At 44.8% G+C, this 21,053-nt stretch overlaps 1 long non-coding RNA gene across 2 annotated transcripts in view; it reads right to left on the minus strand.

Moving 5' to 3' along the window:
• The window catches only part of LOC102899197, a 146,462-nt gene that overhangs the window by 12,958 nt on the left and 112,451 nt on the right, over positions 1–21,053 (minus strand). For both annotated transcript variants that reach the window (XR_006599510.1, XR_006599511.1), the window contains 2 exons: positions 4,543–4,680; positions 746–831 (listed from right to left, as the gene is read on the minus strand). This is a non-coding gene — a long non-coding RNA (uncharacterized LOC102899197). The remainder of the gene's footprint in view (positions 1–745; positions 832–4,542; positions 4,681–21,053) is intronic.

A 21,053-nucleotide genomic window follows, 5' to 3' on the forward strand; every position in this document is an offset into this window, starting at 1 on the left:
GAGACTTAAGTACAGAGAACTGAGGGTTGATGGGGGTGGGTTAAATGGGTGACCGGCATTAAGGAGGGTGCTTTTTGGGATGAGCACTGGGTGTCATACGTAAGAGATGAAATCACTGGTTCTACTCCTGAAGCTAAGACTACACTGTATGTTAACATAACTTGAGAATAAAAAAAAAGAAAAAAACAAAACAAAACAAAGTGAACTATAATTAATTGTACTTCAATTTTTAAAGCTTTACTTATGTATCTCCCCAAAGAGACTTTCCTTTGGGTCAGCGATCCAATGGAAATGAGGTTTCTTCTCTGGGTCTTATAACTTTGTTTACTTTCCCTCAAATAGCTCAAGACCAATTTTTTCTTAATCTTCCAGAAAAAGAAATTTTGCTTCTACCATCTGAGTGGCATAGTCAAATACATGAAATAACCTTGGGCCTCTAAGGAGAAGGCCACGGGAATACCGTATTTTACTTTTCCAAATCCTAGTGCATGACAAGAACTCAGACAACATGCTCTTTTGTTTCGAAGGCCATCACTTTAAAATCAAGTTATAATTGACCAATATTTATTATATGGCAAGTTGTTTCAGTTAGGATGCTTTTGGCCTCGAGCCAGAGAAACAGATTCAAGCATCTTTAAACAATAAGGAAATGCATTAATTGCAATAATTGTAATTCTTAAGGGGCAGAGAGCTGGGTAGGCAGTTTCAGTGGCCCAGCTATGTGATTACAGATCGAGGCTCTTACCGTCTTTCTGCTCTGCCATCCTCAGGCTTCAACTCCTTCTCAAGGTGATGGCAAGATGGCTTCAATATTTCCAGACATGACAAGACCTTGAGAAAGAAGAGACAACATCTCTTTTGTTCGCTTAGGAGCAAGAAAACATTTCTCAAAAGTCTCCCATGTCTCATTGGCCAGAATTGGGTGACATGACCATCCCTGAATCAACCTCTGGCAACAGGAATGTGATTACCTTCAGGCCCATCAGACCCACCCTTGGCCTGGGGAAGGGTGAGTTTCGTCTGAGGCACATTGCTGCTTAGAAGAATACATCTACTGCACAAAACCTGGATTCGAGTAGTAATGGAAACAGGTCATTGGTGCTGATAATGCTTATCATGAAAAGTGCTATGTATGTAATTTACAGGTGCTATGGGGGTTCTAAAGAATGAGCAACTTCAAGGGGGAAGGGTAGAATAAACAGGGAATATTCCAGCTGAGCTTTAAAAGATAAGCAGGTAACGGAGGAAGAACAGCCAGGCAGGCGAGACACTGTACAAAGGACAGAGAGGGCTTGGGCTGGCACACTGAGGTTCTGTCAAGCTGTTGAATTTGGTGGGGAGCCGCTGCTTTACCCAAGGCACACCTGAGGGGAAGCTTTGGGCTAGACAGCAACCTCAGTTTGCACCCTTTCAGAGATGTCATCAGTGGATACCATCCCTAAGAAGTTCTGGCAGCAGTTAAAGTTAATTGTGGCAAGCACAAATAGCAAATCATTAATTAACCTTCTAAGGTCACAGACCGCATCTCAGAGACCACTATGTCTCTTCTCTCACTTCACAATCAAGCTCCTTGCAAAAAGATACCCACACTAACAATCTTCTCACTTTCATTCAATCCTCAACCCCAACCCAAGGATGTTAAGGACATGGCGGTTGCTCCTGCTAAGGTCACCAGTGGCCTCAATAATTGCAAGACACAAAACAGAATAAAACCAACAACATGGGGTGCCTGGATGGCTCAGTCGGTTAAGCAGCCAACTCTTGATTCCGGCTCAGGTCATGATCTACCGGTTTGTGAGATCGAATCCCACATCAGGTTCTACAATGACAGCCTGATGCCGGGAGGCTGCTTGGGATCCCTCTCTCCCTCTCTCTCCACCCCTCCCCTGCTCCCATGCATTTTCTCTCTCAAAATAAATAAACTTTAAAAAAAAAAAAAACACCGCCAACAAAAAGACTCCTTCACATTCTACCTTGTCACCATACTGAACTATTTATAATTCACTAATTACATTGATCAACATCTTTAGGGACCAAGGCAGGGAAAAATATGCTTTCTTTCTCCCACTTCTGTGTAAAATTCAAATTTAAAACTATCTTAAATCATATTTGTTCCACAAGGACTTCATTTTTTTGAAGTATCAAATTCTTTCAAAAACAAAATCAGTCTCTCTCACTCTCAGTACCCGTTTGTTGCTTATTTAAGCACACACATGGTCCACCAGTAGAGTAATCCAACAATGAACACATTTGCATCTTGTTTGTACTGGGTTGAACGGTGTTCCCCAAAAAGGTATATCCACCCAGAACCTCAGAATGTAAACTTATTTGGCCTTTGCAGATGTAATTAAGGTAAAGGTCTTCAGGTGAGATCATCCTGGATTAGGGAGAGCCCTACGTCCAACGACAAGTCCTTATAAGAGACGGAAACAGAATTGTAAGCCATGTAACACCATGTGAAGACAAAGGCAGAGAATGGAGCAATGTATCTACAAGCCAAGGAACACCAAGAATTACTGACAGCCACCAGAAGATAGGAGAGAAGCATGGAACAGATTCTCCCTCAGAGCCTCCGGCAGAAGCCAACACTGCTGCCCCTTTGATCTCAGACTTCTGGCCTCCAGAGCTGTGAGAAAATACACTTCTGTTATTTCAAGTCATCCAGCTTGTGGTAATTTGTTACATCAAGGGCAAGGCATTCTTGCAACCGATACTCATGCTTGCAGACGCCTCGTGCACGCGCGCACACACACGCACGCACGCGCGCTCACACACACACACACACACACACACACACACACACGGCATATATACACATATTGCTCGCACTTGTCCAGAAAGATCAATGGCTCAATTGCCCAGGAACCAAGGCCTAAGCCCATTTCCCCACTAGCTGGGTTTCCAGAGAGCCAAAACCCCTTCCCAGTATTTAATGGGCTCACTTCCCCCCAACATTTACATACCCAGTTCACCAAGGAATGGCTAAAGGAGACTAGGTGCCTTGAGTGGGGACACAGGGTTACTGCCAGGGTCCCCATCACTACTCAGTAACTGTGAATGAGTAGACCATATGAATAAATGGGGCCGCTGGGGGGGCCCCTGGGTGGTTTGACCAGCCTTAGGATAAAGTCAAAACATTTTGTTCTGGAGTCTCAGACGTCCACGGAAAAGGCCTGAGGCAGAGGCAAACCAGAACACGGGATCTCTCCTCCCTGGAAAGTTAACCTTCCACCCTCACCCACCCCTTTCCCAATTCTCCCCTCACCCTGTGAAAGCTCCCAGCCAGCCCAGGCAGTGACCCACCCACTCCGGCTTACTTCCCATTCGTTTCATTCAGTCATTCAACAAACATCCACAGGCACCTACTGTGTGTCAGTCACGGTGCCAGGCCCTGGAGATCCAGGGATGCCAGACCCCGCCGGGGAGAGTGTAGGAGCCTCCCTCTGCTCCTCTCATTCCAGGCACGCTCCACACAAGGCCCTCTCTTCAGAGAACCATGGCTTCTCCATTTCTTCTTTCAGAGCCTCCCCCTGGTGCAGGAGCAGTGGCTCAGAAAATCTGTCTTTTCAGTTGCATTATAGGATTTTTTTTTTTTAAAGCAGCAGCAGCAGCAGGGGCAGCGCCTTACCTTCCAAGAAGCCTGTGGCTTAGGCTAATATTTACATGTATTTGCATTTCCTTTGTACACAAGGATGGGGAAAGGGTGGGGAAGGGAGTTTTGCCAAAGAAGGAACATGCACCCTGAGCCAATCCTCAAAGTACTATTGCAGTTGCCAATTGAAAATCAAGAAGCAACTTGTTTAGCTAAAACTCAGGTGATTTCTATCACTCCCACCCTGGCTCTCCTCCCCGCTGCAAACTCCTGGCTCCTCAGCTGGCCTGTGTATCTGTTCGAGTCAGGTGTGGGCGAGCTCTATTTTGTCTTGGTCTTACATGCACTGAAAATTGTCTTTCTCCCCTAATTCTTCAGGTTTTGGTCATTTTCAGAGAACTCTGTGGGCACCCTCTGGTGGCTGACTGAAAATTTTACCTGCAAAAGTTGCAGTTTAGCAGGACGTTGCAGGCTCTCTTTTGCAGTCACGCTCTTTGGTTGGAGGTTAGAAGCTATAAGCTTATTTGCTGTTCTTTGTACTACGTCTTTCCTCACACGATATTTGAGCTGGAGGCCAGGACAGTAGCTCTGCCCGCTCCGGAGGAAAGACACTTTACAGAAAGGGCAGAGCAGGGGCGTCTGGGTGGCTCAGGTCATGATCTCTGGGTTCGTGAGTTTGAGCCCTGCGTCAGGCTTTGTGCTGCCAGCTCAGAGCCTGAAGCCTGCTTCGGATTCTGTGTCTCCCTCTCTCTCTGCTCCTCCCCCGCTTGCGCTCTGCCTCTCTCTCTCAAAAGTAAATAAAGATTAAAAAAATTTTTTTTGGAAAGGAAAGCAAGCAAGCAAGGGAGGGCAGAGCAAAGAAACGGCATGAATTGTGCTTTGCAGTTTTTCCAGGTCAGCCCAGGTGAGGAGGATGAGGGCAGCCTTCTTTGGGCTCTCAGAGGACTCACCTCCAGAGGAAAACTCACTGTATCTCAAGGGCAGGCCAGGCTCCTGGAACGGTTCTCTTCCCAGAATTCCTGCTCCTCCACCAGTCCAAGGGGCAACCATTCCTGAGAATCTTCCTGATCTTCAGAGAAGGGCTGGGGCTGAAAGGAGGGAGGAGTAGAAGCGGGAAGAACTGTCCACCTGAGGATGACCACTCTCAGGCCTTAAAATCACAAGATCTGACGAGCATTGCTGTTCTGTCAACACAATAAATACCACCACCTGATATTCCTTAGCTCTTTCTCCAAGGATTTCATTAGCCTCAGGTCACTTCCCAAAGCCAGTTCATGTTACCTTCATTTTATAAAAAGGGGCCCCAGGAGGTTAACTACTAATGTGACTTTCTCCAGCTTGGCAGCATGGGCCAAGATGGTGTCTCCTCTCCTGCCTGCTGGTGTTCTGGAATATTTACCACTAGCTGCTGTGGGTCTCAGCCACATCCTGCCCCTCAGTCTATCAAAGCAAGCCACCCAGGAACAGGCAAATCGTGATGAGGCCCTTGTAAGGCAAGATCTTAATTTAAGGAAAGGTATACTTGAGGCACAGGAGAATGGCAATATGGCAAGTGGGTTCCAGAAGCTGGAAGGACAACCAGGTTGCTCAGATTCCAGACTCCTTCGTCTTAGGCCTAAGTCACATCATTAACTGGGAAGCAAAGAAGCATTGTCTACCAGAAACAATCCTCTTTATTGCTGCCATTTTTCATTTGCTTTCTTTCCACAACCAGGCCCCAGGGCAGAAGGGAAGCCCCGCTCCCGGTGAGCCATCAGTCACCCCACACTGGCCGTGGCAGCCCTGTTCTGCCCAGCTGGGTCTGAGAATGCCGCTGGGGGCAGTGGGAGGGGAATAATGTCTTTGGTGGACAGCCTCGAAGCTAAGATAAGACTGGGACAGAGCAGAAAACAAAGAAGTCCGTGTGACCACAAGGTCAGGGAACAGACAGCTCAACTACCCACAGAGCCACCCGCCCAGAGGCAGGGCAGTCAGGGATCTCCTGCTAAATCTGAACTGAGCTCATGGATTTCTCCCTCTAGCTAGTGCTTCCAGCAGAATGCAAATATTGTTACTGTAGGCCCCAAACACTCACGCAGAGATGGAGAAGGCATCTTGATCATCACAGCTGAGGGAGTGCTCCCTAAGTGCAGCCACCTCCCACTCTAAACCCTTCATCTAGGGGCGCCTGGGTGGCTAAGTCGATTGAGCAGCTGACTTTGGCTCAGGTCATGATCTCACAGTCCATGAGTTCGAGCCCTGCGTCAGGCTTGCTGCCGTCAGCACGGAGCCTGCTTCAGATCCTCTGTCACCCCCTCTCTCTGCCTCTCCCCTGCTTGTGCTCTATCAAAAATAAATTAACATTAAAAAAATATATTTAAACCCTTCACCTAGATGAATTCATTAGTCTCCATGACAGCCAAATAAAGGAGGTGCATGCTGTTATTACCCCCCCCCCCCCCAGAAAAGGACACCACGACACAGAGATTCTTGCCCCACATCATGCATATTGTCGCTGCTGGAGTCAGGATTCAAACCCAGCCGCCTGGCTCCAGAGCCTGTTCTCTTCAACCGCTTCATCCCACCGTTTCCCTACGTGTGTGTCAGGGGCTCCTTTATCCTTCACAAAAGCTGCACATCGTATGCACTGCTATCTCCATTTTACTAATGAGAAAATGGAGTCATAGAGGCGTTAAACAGGGTTACACAGGCAGCAAGGGGCAGAGTCAGAATTTGAATCGAGGCAGCTAGACTCCTGAACCCCAGCTCTAACCATCACATTCTACCACCTCCCTCTAAGCGAGGGCAATTCTCCAAAGCTTCTGCTCATTGCGTTTTGCAGATTTCCTCCTAGACAGTGGCAAGCACCACTCTGGCTTTGGGGCTGGCCCTGAAGCCCAGGGAGTAGCCCTCCTCCCCTCCTAAAGGCAGATCAGAAAAGGCTCCTCCCTGTCTGCACACCGCTCCAGGGATGGGCTCATTGCCTCATGCCTCTGACTGGCTAGGCAGTATCAGTCTTGATTCTGTCCAGGTCACCCAGGGTTTACCTGCCTCTCTGGGGCTTCCAGCCCTGGGAAAGTATCTCACTCTTCCTTACCCAGATTATTCCAATTTCCCTGGAAGCCCAAATATTTATTTTATGGGACATAAAGGCAAATCCAGCTCCTCCACTTGGTATCAGGCTCCCCAGGGCTCCCCTGAGGCAGCCACTTAGGAAATTGGGGAATGAGTAGGTCAGTCACAGTCCTGCTCCTGAGCTGAGGGGCCAGCACTCATAGGGCATTACTAGATTTTACTTTTCTGATTAAGAAATGTCTTAAGCAAATTCTTCTCCTTTCTAATTGATCATGTATCTGGCTACCTTCCAAAATTGACACTGGCCTTCGTCTTCTAAGGTTTGTGTTCTGCTGAGTTGGGCAGTTGAGTTTTATCAAACAGGATCAACGCCATGATATCAACTTCAAATTGCCAGGTACCCTTGCTGGATGTCTTCCATTTGTCCCTCCATATCTCCCTTCACACTTCCCCCAGGGTGCTGACCTATAAGGACAATATCAATAGGTTCCTTGTCCTCAGGCTTTCATTGGTTTCATCCAGTTGGAGGTCACTGGCAGTAAATAAGTAGGCAGGAGGAGAGAGAGGTCAGAGTGTTTATCCTGCCAGCTTACCTTGAGTTATCTGAGTGCCTCTATGGAGGCCATAACATATATTTATACTCCTGTATCCATTGGTAACAACTTACCTCAAACAGTAACTTAAAACAATAACAATCACTTATTTTATTGATGAACCTACAATTTGGATGAGGCTTAGAGAGGCAACTCAACTCTCTTCCGTGTGGAATAGGCCAGGGCAGGGTGACTGGGGCTAGAGAATCCACTTCCAAGATGGCTAGCAAGTTGGTGCTGGTTATCATCTGATCATCTGGGGGAACTTAGTCAGGGCTGCTAACAGAGACCTTTAGTTCTCCAGAAGGGCCTCTCCTTGGGGCTGTTAGACTTCCTCCCAGCAAAGTGAGTGGTCCAAGAGGAAAGTAATGGCAGCTCCCAATCTCTTAAGGCCTGGGCCCAGAAACTGGGACAACATCACTTCCACCATGATCTTGGTCAAAGCAGTCACAGAGACCCCTCTGATTCAAGAGGAGAGAACACAGACCTCACTTTTGATGAAAGGACTATCAAAGAATTTTAGACTGTCTTTAATCCACCACGGTTTATAAGTGGTCTCTCCTATAGCTACCTTTCCAGGGTCCAATAACTGCTCTCTCCCCTTGCTCCATCAGGCCAGGAGTGGAACACCTGGCTCCTTGTTAGTGCCTGTCCCAAGGAGTGTCCGTGGTTTGATTCACCTCTACCCTGATCACACATTTGTAATAGCCTCTTTATTAAACTCCACCTCAAAATATCCAGCTTGAGTGTACCCAGGGATGTGCCTGGACCCTGGCAATATTTCTCTGCCAAGTGCCTACTTGACCCCAACAGGAATATTCTGTGAGACCACCCTCCTCAAAACCTCTCCTCCTAACTCCAACCAACCCCCAAACTCCCCACACTCCAATAGCCTCTCAACTTTACCTATCACTTTCCTTCTGGCCCTTGGAAGACCTCAGCTCAGTCAATAAGAGCTGGCTAGCTTATCAAAATAATTCATGCTTCCATGCTTCTAGGGTGCTCATGATTCACACATACCTCACCCAGGAAAATGTTTATACTTCCTCAAGAGTCAAATCTTAACCCAAACTCTTAAATTCTATGTTCATAAACATAGAAATTTGTGAACCTCCAAATAGGCTAATAAAGGGGTCTGTCTTTTGGTCAGGCTAGCCTTTCAGATCTCCTCAAACCACACAAAAAACTTCCAAATCTTCCTACCTGCAGCCTTCTAAAGTTTGCCTTAACCTTGATTTCCCATGCAGAGCCTGAAGATCTATTTTACTTCTTTTGGCTTTTTCCTGGTAACTCTCATGCCTCCAGTGGGGGACCTATAACTGATTAAGTCCAGAGCCATGGCAAAAGGGCATCTTGACTGCCCCCATGCCTCATCTCATTCAAAGACAAGTGTATCACCAGCAAGTGAAGAGGAACAAAGTTGGTCCTTCTATGACACTGCAAAAGATAGCATTTTCTGGATTCTTATCTGGAACTCCAGTAATTATGGTATCTGTCATTAACTTAATCAGCAGAACTCAGAAAGGCAGTGCGAAACTATTTCTGAAGCACTTTCTTCACTTCTAGTACTTTGAACACTTTTCATTAATTCATTCACTGAAGAAATATTTATTTGAACACTTGCTGTATGTGATAGGCAATGTACTAAGCATTGGGAATCAAAGATGAGCAAAAACAAACTGAATGGAAGATACATCACTCAAAGAATTGCACAAATAAATGTGAAATAACAAATTATGATACCTTTTTCCTTGTATTATGAGTGTGCGTAATAAGGAGACTGTCATCATCAGGGGGGTCAGGAATAAATATCCATCACTCTTAAATCCCACTGATGCTCCCATCCTCCACCAAACCCATCCCCACCCTGGGATAACCATGGAACAGCTCAAATGGAAGTGTTAGTCCCTGTTTCTTATAGCTCTGAACTGCTAAGTGTTAGGGACTTCCACCTACAGCAGCCCTGTCAGCTTCCCAGTCCAACCCACCCACCCTAGGAGATATCAGGAGCCCAGGGACACCACTCCCATCAGTGGGAGGGGCCTGGAGTGGGCCTTAGTAGGAGCCTTTTTCTAAAGCAGAGTGAAATGTGTTTCATGGTGGCATGGTCAGGTCTTCTAGGACACCTACCTATTGCCATGCCAAGCTGCCCAAGGAATCTCTACCACAGAGTCCCAGCCCCATTTACCAGGATGCCTCAAAGGCAATGTTGCCGGAGATGTCGGTGGGGTATCTAGCTCAGCTCTTCATCCACATTTTTAACGAACTGGTTTCAAGGCACCTGGGTGGCTCAGACAGTTAAGCATCTGACATGGCTCAAGTCCCGATCTCATGGTTTGCGAGTTCAAGCCCTGCCTCAGGCTCTGTGCTGACAGCTCAGAGCCTGGAGACTGCTTCAGCTTCTGTGTCTCCCTCTCTTTCTGCCCCTCTCCCACTCTCTCTCTCTCTCTCAAAAATAAATAAACATTAAAAAAATAATTTAAAGAGCTGGTTTCTACACCCTCCTGAGTCCATGTGCAACAGGATTTTACAGATCTCTTTCTACCATGTCTCTGGGTAGTACTATCCTGATACTTTTAGTTGCTTCTCTTCTTATAGCTAATCATGGCAGAAGCTATACATCTAGGCAGTACCCAAGGTTCTCTGAACCTCATGTTCACTCTGTCTTCTAATGAGAGCCAAATGCCAGCAGAGAGCCCTCTAGGGACTTCTGGGCCCTCCCAATACCGCACATGTTACTAGCGCAGACACCCCACCAAGCTCTGCCCTTCCCTGCTCCTCCCTGTCTGCGCATACAGAACATGTGTCTGCCTTCCAGCCGCGTCCCCATACATTCAGATGAATGTTCCCATTTGAGGATGCCAGTCTACAGAGGCAACAAACAGCAACTGAGAGAAACCTAAGTCAGAACTGGGTTTCAATGCTGGTTCTACCTCTTACCACCTATGCACATTTGAGTAGCATACCCAAACAGCCTCAGTTTCTTCACTGACAGAAAATTGAGATAATAATTTCCACCTTCTGAGAAGAAATAATGGCAACCCTAGTACAGTGCCAGGAACCCAGAGGGTACTTGACAAATGCTAGTTTCCTTTCTGTTCTGACAAAGCTGCTGTAGCCAAAGGTCCCTCAACAGAGTCTGTACTCAGCCATCTGCTCCAAAAGACTAAAGCAAAGGTGCAAATAATTTAAAACCACAGTCCCCTTTGCCGAAATGAAGCATTCTTTCCTGTTGAGGAGGACTGCGTCCTGAAGGCTATGGAGGCAGAAGAGTCTGCTCCCACAGACAGACCCCGGAAGGGGAAGTCTGAGGGCTGGGGGAGGGGAGGTGCACCAGCTCTAAGAGATTCTTTCAGTCCTGAGGGAGCAAGTGTGGCCACCGGAAAGGTTTCAAACGGAGTCAGCCCACTGCCCTAAAGGGTTGCCTTGACCCAACTCAGGCCAGCAACTCCATGCCCAGCCCACTCTAGGAGGCAATAGGAAGAATGACTACATGGGCCACATCCTCCCTCAGAAAGAGCCAGGGAGCACCTCCCAGCTGCTCTGATCAGAATAGCATCTGGGAAAATCTGATGTCACCAACAAAGCCAACGAATGGATCTGGACGACGCCTCCAAGCTGAATCGGGACTGTAAGAGCCTCCCTCGGCCTGGCTTGGAAAGAGGCCGTAAGAGGGAATCAATCTGAGCCGGGGCTCAGCACAGCCTGCAAGGCTCCCGCCTGAATAAATGCATGTTGTTCTGCATGCCCAGAGGACAAGACTGCCTCTCCTTGGGTGACCTTGCTGGCAGCAGTGGCTTTGTTAGTGTGTGGACTTTCATCATATTCAAAAGATTCTACATTTGAAAAGAGTTAAGCTGGAGGAAGCTGGGAAAAAAAGAGTCAGAGAAGGCCTACTGGGGTAGCATAAGCCTTCAACCGAGTTGTCACCCCCGGGCCTGAGTGGGTAGTACACAAAGAGTGCTTTTCTCTCCGACACACACTTTTCCAAAAGCAAGGGGTTACCATAATAATAGTGATAATAACCCCATTTACTGAGAGTTGACCATGTGCCCGGAACTCTACTAAGCACCACTTTGCACCACTTTACGTCTGTTGTTTAATATAATCCTCACAGCCACTCCATGAGGCATTATCTCCGTTTCACAAACAAGGAAACTGAGTCTCAGAGATGACATACCGCCAGCTCCAGGTCATAACTGCTATTAAGTGGTAAAGCCACGATTCTCAATTTGTGAGGAGTAGTGAAGAAAAGTGTGGCATCTTAGAATTAGAGTCCCTTTTGGATAAGGGCTTCCAGGTTTATACACACGGAGGATCAGAAGGATCTCGAAGGCGTCCCAGTCATCACTCAGGCTGCTCTGTCTCCTCCCCACCAAGGGCAGGAAGAGTGGATCCCTGGGCCCTCAGTGGAACATCACCTCTTTCTTGGGAGCATTTGGCACACACTGTCAACTGTGTGTGGGAGAGGATTAAGGTCCTTCCCTTCTTATCCTATCTTCTCACTTAGGAAGGTCAGAGCCAGGGCCAGCTTCACCGGCCTATGATCTGTGAGTCACACAGCCCCTGGCTTGAAAGGGTCCCATGTTTGATCTACATCTTTGCTGTCACTGCTGTAAAATTCCTAATAAATTTTCAACAAGGGACCTTGCCTTTTCTTTTCTTTTCTTTCTTTCTTTCTTTCTTTCTTTCTTTCTTTCTTTCTTTCTTTCTTCCTTCCTTCCTTCCTTCCTTTCTTTCTTTCTTTCTTTCTTTCTTTCTTTCTTTAAATTTATTTTGAGAGAGAGAGAGATAGAAAGTGAGAGAGAGGGAGAGGGTGAATCCCAAGTAGGCCCTACCCTGTCAGCACAGAGCCCGACTTGGGGCTTGAACCCACGAACTGTGAGATCATGACCTGAGCTGAAACCAAGAGTTGGAGGCTTAACCGACTGAGCCACCCAGCGGCCACTCCCCCACCCCTCCAGCATATCCATTTTGCAATGAGCCCCACAAATTGTGTAGTTGGTCCTAGACAGAGCTTTCCACTTAGAGCAGGGGGAGCAGCCAGTCGAAACACAGTTTGTGTCTTTTGACTTGTAGCCTCTTCTCACAAGCAGTGGGCTGCCTGGTTAGAACACCACACATAATGGAGCCCAAAGAGCATGGATAAGCCCCTTTCCAGCAAACGCAGATGATACGGTTACCTGAAATTTGTCAGGGTAGAAGTTCCTCGGTAAATGTGTTTTTTCAACAAATGAACCTTGTAGTACCTGGTACCAATGGCTAAAACTGGCCACCATCTATGCCAGGTTTTACCAGGTTTCATAAAAGCCACAAAGCTTGCTACTCCTTCCTCATCCTTGTTGAAGTAGGAACGTTAAGTGCACAATCATAGCAATTATCACAATTTTTCTCAGATTTCCACAGCAATACAGAGGATCATAAGGAAGAAAAGGAGCATTGTCTGCTGTCCAATTATGCAGAGCATGTAGGAACAGGAGTGTTTGTCCCGATGTCAAAAATCCTTGTGTTTATCAGAAACTGTGCTTCAAGGCATGCTTTAGTTTATGGTGTTAAGGAGCCAGATGCCTGAATAAAGAGACAGCAGGCCTTAATCATTTTCCTGGGACTATGATTACCTGAAATAGCACTTGCTTTCACCTAAAGACAAAAGTGACGATTTGGGTAGAGAATCTGTGTTTGTGAAGAATTACGTTCCTCCAAACATTGATTTCCTGGGACTTAAAAGTACACATAGGCAATATGAGCCCAGGTAGATGTAAAGGACCAGACTAAATCAAAATTAAGCAGAGGTCCCAAGGTTTTTTTTTTTTTCTTTTTTAAAGAGAAGAGCAACTATTTTGACCTACTGTATAGGTCTATTTCCCCCTCCCTCCATAAAAACACATACAGTTTTACCTCCTTAACTCAAAGGCTAAAGATTTTCCCCCTCTAGGTTTGGTGCCTGAATAGCTGACAAAAGTGATGTTTATTCCAAGTCATCATTCATTCACTCATAAGCCCAGGTCAAAACATGTGGGTAGCCTGAGTAGGCTAAGAGTTTAGCATTGCTTCTACCAGTATTCTTTTACTATCCGTAGTGCCTACTCAATGGGGGCTGGGAAAGTCTATTCAATATTAATTGAAAAATGAAAATGTTTTTGTTTATAACCCACAGGTCAACTATCTTCCCATGGCCTTTGAGTATTTTCAAAGCAAAACTCTACTTACAGAGGAGCATTGCTGAGCGATGTAATTTACATGGCTCAGCAGACAGTATTTTGCTTTAAGAATCCCAATACCTTGTGTGTAGGACACCAATATATGTTCCCCGAAGACGGAAAGGCTCCTCCAGTGAAAGAAAATAACCCTGCTCCTTTTTTTTTTTTTTTCACCTTTTGGTCATTACTATTCCCCCCGCTCATCTTTTTGTCTTCAAAGAGTCTTCCACATATTCGTAGAATTAGTGGATCTTGGTTTAACCCAGCCAGTATGACTGGGAAGCAGAACAAAAGCAGAAAACACTTCCAGTGCCTTTGTGAGCAGAGACTGGCAGTCCCGGCGCAGCAGCAGAGCCTGGACTTGCCTCTCCTCTCGGGCACATCTCCTCCACCCACACCCCCACCCCACCTACACAGACACACAGACAATGTCATCAAGACAACGCACCTTCACAAAAGTGCAGATTCGCCAGGGAAACCAGACTCTGACACGGTATCTTAGTGTAACTCAAAGGGGATGTTGCCCACCTGGTAGTTGCCTGAACCTCCTCCACTGGGGGCTCAAGTGCCGTGAGCCACTATGAAGTTGCTTCTGGAAACTATCTGGGTGATCCTCTCTGATAGTTCCCCTTTATCTGGGATCCCTTCAGTAGAAGGGCCTTCTGGTATACAAGACCACGGATGCTGGAAACCAGACAGAGTGATAAAGCCCAGCTGGGACTCTTTGGACACAGGGGGAAAGCCCCCAAATGCCTGTAAAAGTGGGGGGTGAAGAGGAGAGTGATGTATGAGAAGCTAAGGGAAAACTGCCTGCTAACAGACCCACGCGAGGTAAACAGCAGAAGTTGTTAGCTATTACTCCCTCCTCCTTTCCGTTTCAGAACCCTCCTGAAGGATCTCCTGGGATGTGCAGCAAGTAATTAGTGATAGTTGCTTGTTCACATTTACTCCTTGCACAATTTCCTCTTCTAGCCATAGAGAAACCTACTTCTTGAGCAGTTCTGACTGGGAATCAACAGTGATGATTTAAAAAATCACTAAGCATGCCTCATAAGGAAGGCACGTTATTAGAACATTTGAATATCTTCAGAATGAGACCCACAGAGTCCTCTCCCTCCTGTCATTTATATTGAATGAGTGTTACTCCAGGACTTTAAATTATCTTAATATGCCTTTCAAATCTCTTTCTTCTCTGTTTAATCCCCCTATTGAACCACCCTTGTCTGTTATTGTTACCATCACTGCTGATGCTCTTAAACAGTACCCACTCTCCCTAGCCTTACCTTCTAGCTGGAGGTGCAGGGAATACAGTAAAATGGCAACAACAACAAACCGAAGCAAGGTAAGGAGTGCAAATATCCGGAGTGTTGCAGATGGAAAGTGCTGGAAGAATCAAGAGGGAAGAGAGAGCTTTAAGCAGAGGCAAGCAGGATAAGAGTGGCAAAGATTGTGAGGCCAAAGCAGATCTGCTCAAGAGAAAGTGAATTCCTCTGTCCAAACTAGACCAATCATTCAAAATGGAAGGGCTCAAGAAAATGGCGTGCAGGTAAAAACTTGGAATTGTACATTTTTCCAGCTACCAACATGATATCATTGAACACAGAGTTGGAAAGATATGCACAAAATTGGCTTTCCTCAGGTAGGTGCAAGTTGGCTCAAGAACACCACTGGGGCAAGACCTCTGAGACCTATTACTTAAGTTTAGCTCAGTTTCATTTAGCCCCTAGACAGAACTTTTCAAGACTGAAATAGGCTGACACAGAGAACAAGTCAGCTACATCAATAACTGATGTGCTGACTCCATATGTACAATAATGGGGAACTTGGCCTATTTTCAGCATTGCAATTCCCTGAATGCTGTTTGCAACTCTGTGGCCCACCCCTAGTCTTAATATTCCCTTTCATAAAGGAAATGGAATCTTACCAGGCTCTGTTCAGCCTTTTGGGCTAAAGAGAATGTGCACCAGACCAACCTACAAGTTTACCACCATTGTGGACCCCCTGACAGCACCCCCCCAACTTTTATCCAGATCTGCCTGGAAGCACAGGTGTTTATCTACTGACTATATCCATCCATGGTTCAAAAATGGTGATCTTGAGCCTCTGGCCTGGAAACTGTACTAATAGTACTCATAGAACTCCTAGAAGTACACACCTCAAGACTCTCTGAACTCAAAACTTCTTTTGTTTCTCACAGAGCAATTGGAAACACGAAAAAATAACATTTAGGGCTCCTGGGCAGGCTTCTTATAGGAAGCTGTACTTCCCCTGGGGGTCCTTCAAGCATTACCCCAGTTCTCCTTTAATAGCCACTCTAGGAAAAGGACACTACTACATGGGCCAGGCCATATCAACACTTCAGGACCAACATCAAATAGGGTAGTGGGAGGGGGTTGGATTGGGGTAAAAGGGAGACTGTGGGGAAGGGGGGTTCAGTGTCTAGTCTATGAGTTCTATATGAAGGATTTTTCTTCTATCCTGTATCTTGAAGGCAGAGCAGATTCAAGAGTCAAGGCATGAAAGCAAACATTTTCCAAGTTACCCTTCACCCTTTTACCCTTTAGAAATATATGCAGGTTTTCTCAGAAAACAATATGTCAGAAATAAGAAATAAAGAATAAAAAATACGTCCTGAAAAATTAATGTAAATATAAATGCGAGCTTTATTTTTCATCCAAATCCTGCTCCCAATTATTACTTAAGGCCTTGATTATGGTACAATTAGAAGGAAACATTCTAGATAGCTGCTGTGGGACATAGTCAATAGGCCCATTTATAATATCTTGGAGCCGTCTAAACTATACAACCATTCTCTCTTGGCCTCTACCCCTTGCTTTCCAACTGAATTGAGCTAAATTCATTATGAGAGATTTTATTGTATCATACTCCCCTTTGCTAAATACCTGACTGATTTCATTGTTTTCTCAGGCCATGAACCTAAAACCTAATTGACAGAGGGATGTGTCTTCTCTTCAAGTCGCACATCCATCCCAGCAGAGGAATTGCTGCGTGTCGGCTGCTCCTGTTCCAAAGTCCCTACTTATTGATCCTGATATTGCACAATTTTCCAATAAATCTTAATCACACAGACATAAATTAGCAGAAGTACTGAGAGTCTTCCTGAATATTCACCGGGTGAGAAATGCAGGTGGCTTCTCTGACTAGAAAAGCCTGCAGGCAATTGCATGCCATGTTGGGAAGGGTAAGTGATTTCCACTGGGAGAACTTATCATTTCTTAAATATTTATGTTTGTTTTCTCAGTTATAAAATTACTGCATCCCTCTCAAGAATTCCACCAAATATGTCTATTGTCTGAGGGGATTGTTTTTTCTAGTTTACTACAGCTTTCAAGATAGTACATACATGACTTTCAAAACCTCACTTTGAAAATTCAGGGGATTCTCTTTTGTCATGGGAGAGATGAGCAGGCTCACCGATTTCTGTAATGTTTCCCCTTTTCATCGCTGCACAGAGACATCACTCTGCACACTCCCAACACTCTTCTAGATGCAAAGCTTATGACAATAGAGAACCTAATATATTTTTTAGAAAGTTAATTTTTTTTAATGTTTATTTATCTATTTTGAGAAAGAGAGCATGTGTGAGTGGGGGAGAGGCAAAGAGAGAGGGAGAGAGAGAGAATCCCATGCAGGCTCCATGCCATCAGCACAGAGCCCGATGAGGGCTCCATCTCAGGACCCCTGAGATCATGACCTGAGCCAAAATGAGTGGGATGCTTAACTGACTAAGCTACCCATGTGCTCCAAGAATATAATATTGAACAAATCTTGCATTTGCCATTTATAACCCATTTCCTTCTGCTACTTGCAGCAAAATCTTAAGATTTCTGAGTCAGATTAATTTATCTGAAGTGACCTTTATAATTTCCTTAGCCTCACTTCTGCTATAAGCAAAATGGGGAGAAACATATCTGCTCCTACCCTACAATGAAGAAAAAAATGGATAGCTAGGCTCCTCTGGGGAAAGTGGTATTCTACAGAGCACAGGATAAATGCTGTTGGAGATGGAATAAAAGGTTCTCCTTTCCCAATAATTTATAATCCAGGATCCCTAGATGGGCCAAAGTCTGTAACAAAAGCCCAGAGACAACTCCATTCACTTACATTTGAGGATTAAGACCGCCGTCTTCCTTTCCTAATTTCCCAAGGTGCTTAGCACATTTCTATGACCAGTAAATGTGGTGGACTAATGAAATGAAAGAAATAGTCAGTTTGATTAGTTCCTATCTCTGGCTGATATATGTACAATATTTAGTTCTTCAAAAACTAAAATAAAAGACTGATAACCCTTGCTTTGGATTACGAAGTGTCCAAAATCCAAATTAAAAGTGTTTTAACTCATTTTGTTATCATATCTAAATTTTATACCATTCAGCAGCTTTCTAGGACACAGAGTAGAATGAAAGAGACTTGTAGACATTTCCACAAGAGAAATGAGATTATCTCACCTTTTGGAGCTCCGTTGGCGCCCTTCTGTCTGACACACATCAAAACATCATTAATACATTTTAATGTGATTTGTCAACTTGCAGAGAGGGTATATGAGTTCTAGGCTCACTTCAATAGTCAGAGAATGTCTCTGCTGAATAAAAGCCAATTGGAATGATTTTTAGTGTGTGCTACAGTCTATCTCTACCTGATTTCTTCAAAATGTTACCTAGACAGTTAACTTGATTAAAGTGAATTTCTAGTTCACCAACTTTTTTTCACCAACGCAATGGGCTGCTAGATTTTAAGGAAAGAGGTCAGAGCTGAGTAGCTATCTTTCAAGTGTAACTTAGTAAGCATCTCTCAGTGATAACCAAGATAGTGGTGGCAATGAAAACCTCTGATGGGAGCTGAAAACCTTGAGTATCATGGTGTCAAATTTCCTATATTGCTACTTTCAGGCCAAAAAGTTACTACTCGATCACCTTAATTATGCTTAAAATATAAAATGCCCCAGATTTTTTACAGCCAAAATATAGTATGAGTCTCTTAAACAGTTCTATAATTAATTCTGAAGTTTTTCAATGTTCAAAAGATGTATACCCACTAGAGAAATCATCTGTCATCCAAAACTGTTCTGGGGTCTCTCCTCTAACAATTTTGGAGACACATCCTTAGCAGTGTAATGTGGGTAAGATTTCTTAATGACTAGAGGGCTCTTTGGCCAAGACATCAAATGGATTCCTGTCCACAACCCTAATGGGACAATTTGAGCCCTATTAAGAGTTATGATATCACTGCCCTCAAAATGGAGAGTTCTCACCCTGAAAGCCTGGGATTGAAGTAACATAGTGCCCAATTCTCCGTGAAGTCCACTCTGGTATTACCCCCATATGTTCTTCTCTGGTTCTTAAGATTTTTAAAAGTCTTCACTATTTCTACAGACACTTGAACTGGATGGAATCTTGACTTCTTTGAATATCCTTGTCAGGTAGGGTCACAAAGCTCACAAGTATTAAATGAATATCTGATCAAATCTCTCATGGCTTCGTCCAAATCTAGTCATAGTTCTGGAGTCTATGCCCAAGACAGTCTTGCTCAAGGACTCTTGGTGTGATGGTCTGGGCCAGTAATACAACAATAAGGAGTGTGATGGTAGTCATGACGGAAGTAGCAGTAGAAGTACTGGACATAATGCTATTAACAGACATAGGAATCAAGGCAGAAAATGGATAGGGCATGGGTAGCCATTACTCCAAACCTCACAGACAAAAACTAGGCCAATGCTGATATTTATATTCCAACCAATCTGTAGTCTCTTTCAGTGAATGTATCTTTTGTGAAGCATGTATTTTTAAACACTGGCATTTCCACACACCTTTTATACCATGCCTTTTGACTTTCAGCTGACAGCGAACATTTCAAGTTATTGCATGGCACTGTAGCAAAACCGCCAAAGGTTGATTTTCAGCACCATTGCCTTCTTTGTCTGTACAATGTTAATTTGAATAGTTTATTACAGTATAACCTTAGCATTTGTTTGTTTTTTAAGAAGAAAAAAAAATGAAAGAATGCAGTTGCCAGGGATGCAAAGCACAGATTTCAAACTTATTCTAATTGAGTTCAAGACAGAAATCACTAGTGATGCCAAAACACTCAAAAAACATTCACCTAACAGAGACTCTTGAGAACTTAAGAAAAAAACTGTTCCTAATCCCCTAGCATTCTTGATAGAGTGTCAAACTTCCTCAAGGCTGCTGCTTTGAGCCTTATAGGCCACAGCCAGTCAAGTTCAGGCCAATCAGATTCTCCATCTCTCCCATCTGCAGCCTTTCTGAATCCTGAGGCCTCCCCTTGAAGGACCTCAACCAAAGATATTAGAAAGAAGGCAAAGGCTGGACTTCAAGATGTATTACAAAGCTGTAATCATTAAGACAGTATGGTACTGGCACAAAGACAAACACTCAGATCAATGGAACAGAATAGAGAACCCAGAAATGGCCCCACAAACGTATGGCCAACTAATCTTTGATGAAGCAGGAAAGAATATCCAATGGAATAAAGACAGTCTCTTCAGCAAGTGGTGCTAGGAAAACTGGACAGCAACATGCAGAAGAAGGAACCTGGACCACTTTCTTACACCATACACAGAAATAAACTCAAAATGGATGAAAGATATAAATGTAAGGCAGGAGCCATCAACATCCTCGAGGAGAAAGCAGGCAAAAACCTCTTTGACCTTGGCCACAGCAACTTCTTACTCAACACATCTCCAGAGACAAGGGAAACAAAAACAAGACTGAACTATTGGGACCTCGTCAAAATAAAAAGCTTCTGCATAGCGAAGGAAACAATCAGCAAAACTGATTATTTACTGTTATCAGTAAAAAGCAACTGATAGAATGGGAGAAGATATCTGCAAACAACATATCAGATAAAGGGTTAGTATCTAAAATCTATAAAGAACTTATCAAACTCAACACCCAAAAAACAAATAATCCAGTGAAGAAATGAGCAAAAGACATGAGTAGACACTTCTCCAAAGAAGACATCCAGATGGCCAACTGACACATAAAAAAATGTTCAACATCACTCATCATCTGGGAAATACAAATCAAAACCACCATGAGATACCACCTCACACCTGTCAGAATGGCTAACATTAACAACTCAGGCAACAACAGATGTTGGTGAGGATGTGGAGAAAGAGGATCTCTTTTGCATGCTGGTGGGAATGCAAGCTGGTTCAGCCACTCTGGAAAACAGTATGGAGGTTCCTCAAAAAACTAAAAATAGAACTACCCTATGACCCAGCAATTGCACTACTAGGTATTTATCTAAGGGATACAGGTATGCTGTTTCAAAGGGGCACATGCACCCCCATGTTTATAGCAGCAATATCAACAATAGCCAAATATGGAAAGAGCCCAAAAATGTCCATCGATGGATGAATGGATAAAGAAGATGTGATACAGGGGCGCCTGGGTGGTGCAGTCGGTTAAGCGTCCGATTTCAGCCAGGTCACGATCTCGGCGGTCCATGAGTTCGAGCCCCGCGTCGGGCTCTGGGCTGATGGCTCAGAGCCTGGAGCCTGTTTCCGATTCTGTGTCTCCCTCTCTCTCTGCCCCTCCCCCGTTCATGCTCTGTCTCTCTCTGTCCCAAAAA

Source organism: Felis catus, chromosome B3 (assembly GCF_018350175.1).
Source record: "Felis catus isolate Fca126 chromosome B3, F.catus_Fca126_mat1.0, whole genome shotgun sequence".
Classification (NCBI taxonomy): domain Eukaryota; kingdom Metazoa; phylum Chordata; class Mammalia; order Carnivora; family Felidae; genus Felis; species Felis catus.